We start from the raw sequence: 6794 nt of genomic DNA, 5'->3' as shown, positions 1-6794 counted from the left end.
ACCAAGAAACCTTGCATATTACCTAGGGCCCAATTTCCGTGACGTTAACTTTTCCCAAGATACGCTGTGAAGCACTATCATCATAACATAGCAAAAAATAAGCATTTTTTTGTCATAAAAACCAAATTTTAAGTCAATCTGTCACGACTCGCAATGGGAAAATACATGCTAGATGCATTGTTCATTTGTTGTCTGTGCGACATCCTATTTTAGACAGAAGATTTAAACTTGTTTCCTTGCATTTGAAAATCAAATTCAATTGCAGAGTTCTGTATTATGAAATTCCTCAAAAATTTCACAGAAAAAGTGCTTTCTTGCTTATCCACAGATGAAGTTTGGGAAAATATTTACATCGCTTTTTCGCAAAAAACTGTCAACCTATAAAGGTGAAGCAGAGAGTGAACAGTGAACGACAACAACCGTAAACCAAACTTTGTTCAAGTGAATTAACCTCATCAGAAAATAAAAAACAAAGAAACTTTAACAGTGTCAAAGAAAATCTTTCTAATTTACCTGTGGAATGTTTTCTCACAGCCACACAGATCGGCATTGTTGTTTTGGGAGAATCAAGTTGGCGGATGGCGACTTAAATTTTGGTGGCCAATGAGCCATCCAGTCTCTTTTTTTAGATCAGTGGTGTGGATAGATTTCCAATGACATCACCACCGTCCCAGGATTCCCTTATACCAGTGATTTCCAACCTTAAAGGAGCGAAGGCACATATTTTACAAAATCTCACGGCACACCAACAAAAGTAAATGTCACCAAAAATGGATAGATTAATTACTGTATGTACTTCTTGCCATCTAATAGAAGAGGATTTTTTTGTTCTGTCTGTCATTGTGTCACACTGGCATAAATAGGTGAATAAAGATACATTATTTCTTGAAAATAAATGTTGTTTTTTTCACATAAAATTGGATAACTTCCCATGACAAACCTGAACAGAAAAAAACATCACACTTCACCTATCACCTGTGTTGTCTGACCTCTATGACACACAAAATTGCATAATTGTAAACCTATCATTAGTTCACTTGAAAGTTTACATCCTTTGACATCCTTAGAATTTTACATTGTGAAACATAATAACATCCAATTGAATTGGAATACGTTAGGTTTAGCTTTTTAGGTCTCAATGTTGTTAATTCTTTGCCTCCATGCCTCCAAAACATCCAACTTTGGCTGTCCCTCAAATGAGCTAATTTTTAATCCTATCCAACCTGCTCACTCCTAGTGAGAATCTCAACATCTTTCTTTTTGCCACCTCCAGTTCTAGTTCCTGTTGTCTCTTCAGTGCCACAGTCTCTAATCCATAATGGCTGGCCTAACCACTGTTTTATAAACTTTGCCTTTCATCCAAGTACAGAGACTCCTATGTCACATAACACACCAGACACCTTCCACCAGCTGTTCCAACATGCTTGGACCCGTTTCTTCATTACCTTACGTCAGGTCCAACACCCAACTGCTGGATTGAATATGCAATTAATTTGGGACAATGAAGAGGTCTTTAATCGGCTCATGAGAAAAACGAGTTTGGCTGACCAGCTGCACCACCAAACAACGTTCTGAGTCTGTATATTTCCCTCCTGTTTGTGACATGTAGAAAACCATGGCTCAAAATGGCCTCCCATTTATGTTTTTTTGTAAACATTTTTTTTTGTGCTTACATAAATACCATCTTTTTTTTCTTTTTTTTTTTGCTTTTTGTATAGGGATTTGCGAGTTTGGACTCTACGCGTTGTTCATGGATCAAGGAATAGCTGATCAATGATTAGACAAGTAAATGGATTTATTACAAAGGAATGTGCAATACAGACCTCCGGGTCTTATCTAGGCATCTGCTGCACACGAGACGTGTGTCTTCTGACAAGATGGCCTAAAAGGAAGACAAAAGCTGCCCAGTAACATAAGATTTTTATATGTATGGGTATAGTAACTTTCCGGTCCTGATCTGGTGTCGTTAGTCTCCACGGCAACGCCTGGGCGAGGAGGATGCCAGCAGCCGGTTTTCCCTCCATGTTAGCGGTGCCAGCATTGTTAACCTGGGCCATGACCGACCCGCTATGGGATTCTTTAGATCAGGGGTGCCCAGACTTGTTTACCCCAAGATCTACTTCTCAAGCATCCAGCCTCTTGCGATCGACGGGAGGGGCGGTGGGAAAGTGGGTTTGTGACGTTTCCTTTTTTTCTTTTTTAATGAACAGTGATGAAATACAATGACCAAACAACAAAAAAGCAAAACATTTATTTTGAAGAATATTGAGGATTCTTTATATGTAAATGTGTGTTTGTGTGCCTTGCATTACCGCATGAGCACAATATTGAATAACATAATTAACTTTAGACATTTTTTGTAACTATCAGAGTTCACGTTGATTATCACTAAATGCCATACGAATGAAAATGCACACCTAGTGTGTGTCACTCACATCAGTGGATTCGTCCAACTGCAGAGAGAAACACTCACAATCTCCGATGTCCTTCCACACCCTGAACCCCAGACTGGTGGCCATCCAGGCCACCAAACACGAGGCGTCTGGGTGGACAGGTCAGGAGGACGACCCGGACGCCAAGCACCAGGGTCCCCATGGGGCGATTCGGGCGGACAACCTCTGTGAGGAACCAAACGGCGAAGCAGGAACCAGAACAAGGCAGGCCACTGCTCCGGACGAGAACCTCCCACGCTGTCGTTGCAAGACGACCAGGGATTGGTCGCCAACGAGGCCAGGTCATGAAGCGGCTGGGAGCCATCTGGAGCGAATAGGATGATGGAGAGAAGGACCAGAGGAATGACCACCACCATCCCGTAGTCTCTCCAGATCCAGGGTGGCTCCACCGAACTCCCCAGCTCCTCCTGGACAGGAACGTGAGAAGGCGGCGACGCCATCGCCCCCTCCTGGACAGGAACGTGAGAAGGCGGCGACGCCATCGCCCCCTCCTGGACAGGAACGTGAGAAGGCGGCGACGCCATCGCCCCCTCCTGGACAGGAACGTGAGAAGGCGGCGACGCCATCGCCCCCTCCTGGACAGGAACGTGAGAAGGCGGCGCCAGTACCGCCCCCTCCTGGACAGCAACGTGAGAAGGCGGCGGCACCAGTACCGCCCCCTCCTGGACAGCAACGTGAGAAGGCGGCGGCGCCAGTACCGCCCCCTCCTGGACAGCAACGTGAGAAGGCGGCGGCGCCAGTACCGCCCCCTCCTGGACAGCAACGTGAGAAGGCGGCGCCAGTACCGCCCCCTCCTGGACAGCAACGTGAGAAGGCGGCGCCAGTACCACCCCCTCCTGGACAGCAACGTGAGAAGGCAGCGGCAGTACCGCCCCCTCCTGGACAGCAACGTGGGCGTGGCGCGGTGGCGAATCCGTTTCCAGGGCAACGTGAACCTGAGTAGGCGGGGAGTCAGTCGAAACTGACACGTGGGCGTGTCTCGGGAGCGGGTCAGTTCCAACTGCCGCGTGAGCTCTGCTCGGAAGCGTCAAAACCTCGATGTGGGAATGGCGGGGAGGCGGGTCAGTCTCCACAGCTACGTGCAATTGGCGAGGTGGCGAGTCTGTTCCCACTGCGGCGTGCACTTGGCAAGAGGGCGGGTCGGTTTCCATGGCAACGTGAACCCGAGTAGGCGGAGAGTCAGTCGAAACTGACACGTGGGCGTGTCTCGGAAGCGGGTCAGTTCCAACTGCCACGTGATCCTGCGTCAGCAGCGAGTCCGTCGCCGATGCGACGTCAGAGTAGCTCGGCTGGTTCGCCAATCCTTGCCGGACCTGGGCCGTGAGAGCCGCCAATTCCGCGCTCTGCCTCTCTATCTGCGCCCGCATTTCGCGACAGAACGCCTCGTGGTTTGACGGCTCCTCCTCCCTCTGGGCTGGAAGCTTCGCCACCAGCTGCGGGTCTGCCGGTCTCACCGTTGCCGACGAGGAGTGGGAGGACGGTGTCTTCGTTGCCGCGCAGCGAGAGACACCAGGGAGCGCCCGGCCGGGGCGTCTCCTCTGGCCGCCACGCGGAGGTCCCGGGTAGATGACCAAGCGGGTTCCCTCATACCGATTGGTGTACTTGGATCTATCGGGCGAAGTCGCTCGGGTGCTGGAAACGCGGGGAGGCGGAGCAAACTGACTGAGATGCAAAGCCGGGCAAAGAGATTCGAAATCAAAATCATCGGAGTCGTACTCAGGCAGCCGGTCATACAAATCACGGTCCTCCTCATATTCCGAAAAGTCAGAGTCCAGAAGAATATGAGGAGCCGGACGGGTCGTGTTCGGGACGTATTCATACCTCGCTGGCGGAGCGTAAGACACGGGAGCGGAGGACATCAGAGAGCCCACCCGGATCGGACAGGCTTGGTCCTCCGGCAGACGGTCTACCTTGTGTTGGTCCCGGCGACGCCGGGTCTTTCCTGCTGGGTCCTGTATTGGCCAGTTCGTTCTGTCACGTCCCATCGGAAACGAGAGTAGGACCCAAATGCAGGAACTCGGAAGACGCAAGGTAGTTCAAGAAGAGACACGTTTATTGTATGCAGAGGTCGGGGATCGAGCAGGCAGTCCGATGCAGCAGCGGTAGTTGTGACGTCGGGCAAAGAGAACAGATGAGCGGACAGACAGGAGTCGGTACACGGGAGACCAATCAACGCAGGCAGAAGTATCAAAGGAGTCAGGCTTACAAGGTTGGTCGGAGAACGGACGAAGGTCGGTACACACAGGTTCAATCAGGGATACCGGAGCACACGAATGGGACACGAAGATCATTACGAACTGGCGCCGGCCAGTTGTCATCGCGGTCATATAAATCCATAGCATGATCAGGCTGCATGAGGCACAGGTGTACACCTTCCAATCAGCGCACCTGCGCAGACACCCGCACAGCTCATGCTGAAGCGGCAGGATCATGACATTCGTTCACTTTTCTCATTCTCAGCTTGCTTTTTGGTGGAATGTCAGTGTTGTATTTTCCATAAACAAAATGAAAATGAAAATGAAAATGCCTCGCCACATTTCACTACACTGGCAGATGAGGCAAACGCACCATTATCATTCGCTGACAGGTATAATGTAACATCTTCTTGGAGTTCTTTCATTTTCCCTTTAAGTACATTTACATTAAGCTTCCAAGAAAACAGTTTTTTACCGTTTTTAAATTTAAGTCGAAATAAACTGGGCTGTGGTCTGAGAGATCCAATCACCCAATTTTCCATCCATCCATTTTCTTAGTCGCTTATCCTCACAAGGGTCCTGGGGAGTGCTGGAGCCTATCCTCGCTGTCAACGGGGAGGAAGCGTGGTACACCCTGAACTGGTTGCCAGCCAATTGCAGGACACAGAGAGACAAGGAGTCAGACTCACAATCACACATAGGGGCAATTTAGAGTGTCCACTTAATGTTACATGTTTTTGGGATGTGGGAGGAAACCGGAGTGTCCGGAGAAAACCCATGCAGGCACGGGGAGAACATGCAAACTCCACACAGGCGGGTCCAGGATAGAACCCGGGACCTCAGAAGAACTGTGAGGCCAATGCTTTCCAGCTGATCCACCGTGCCGCCCCCAATGTTACATGACTTTACAAAACCAATATCTACGATACATAAAGAAAAAAAAAATAAATTCTCAAATGTTTTTTGTGGTGGAGAATAAGGTGAATAATCTTTGGCCGTGGGGTTTAACTCCCTCCATACATCACAAATACTCATCTTTCTTGTGATCTTTTCCACTTTTTTGGATATGGTGTCGTTTTGTGTCTGACTTATGATGAACACAGGATGTTTTTACCAGAGAGGGAGAGCTCTTTATTTGTTGTTGTTGTCTATCGCATTTTACAGCTTCAAATCTCCACTTCATCTCACTCCACGCTAACGTTGACCTGGAATTTACAAAAGGGACCTCCAGTCACAAGTTAATCACTTTTATAAATCACAAAGAAAATTGAATGCTTTCAGGGGCTTGGCCAAGCCACTGCCCTATGCATGGCTGCCTCCGACAGCACCCCCTCACCTAAATATGCCATGTATTTGAGCCACGTGTGGTGTCAGTAGTTTCCGGTTTGTTGTATGAGAGTGCATGAGTCTGCATGACTCGGCTTGAGTATACAAGCTTCTTGTGTATTTGCCTCATTGCCATTGCCTCGTGTTCCCGTGCCACCACAGCCAAGTCTGGTTAAGTCTTGTTTTTGGCTTGTTGGGGACCTCTTTTTTTCATGTTTTAGGACCATACCTTTGCCACGTATTTTTGTGCCTTTGCCTTTGTTGGACTGCTTACCTGTATGACCTTTGCCTGGAATTAAACCACCCTTGAAACCTGTCACTGTCTCGGAGTCTTGTATTTGGGTCCTACCTTCTGTTCCATGTCTGTGACATGAAGGTAAAAAAAAAATAAAGGAGCATCAAGAGACTAAATCTTGCATCATATCAAGTGGCTTAGAACATTGCATGGGCCAAAAAGCCATACAATGAAGGGTAATTTATTTTAAAAAATGCCTTAGTGAAGTCGCCGAGATTCTGTGTTCTCTTGAAGAAATGGTATCAGACCTTCAACTGTCCTGCTGTCCTGTTGAAAATAGAATATTGGACATTGGCATGCCTATTGATTCACATTTGCACCCAGATCTCCAATCGTGTGTATTTTAGTGTTGCATTAGATGACAATTGCGAGAAACAAGACAAGGAGAACTGTTGATTGAAATGGTAGTTTGTCTTTGTGAGAGAGCACACAAGTTTATTTTTTTTAATTACTGGCCTTTAGTGTTGGTACTTTGAGGAGTCGATTTTTCTTATCAAGCTGGTGGATGACATTTCCAATAAATCT

This window comes from Syngnathoides biaculeatus, chromosome 17 (assembly GCF_019802595.1).
Source record: "Syngnathoides biaculeatus isolate LvHL_M chromosome 17, ASM1980259v1, whole genome shotgun sequence".
Lineage (NCBI taxonomy): Eukaryota > Metazoa > Chordata > Actinopteri > Syngnathiformes > Syngnathidae > Syngnathoides > Syngnathoides biaculeatus.
The sequence above is the reverse complement of the archived record's forward strand: the minus strand, read 5'-3'. Positions refer to the sequence as shown.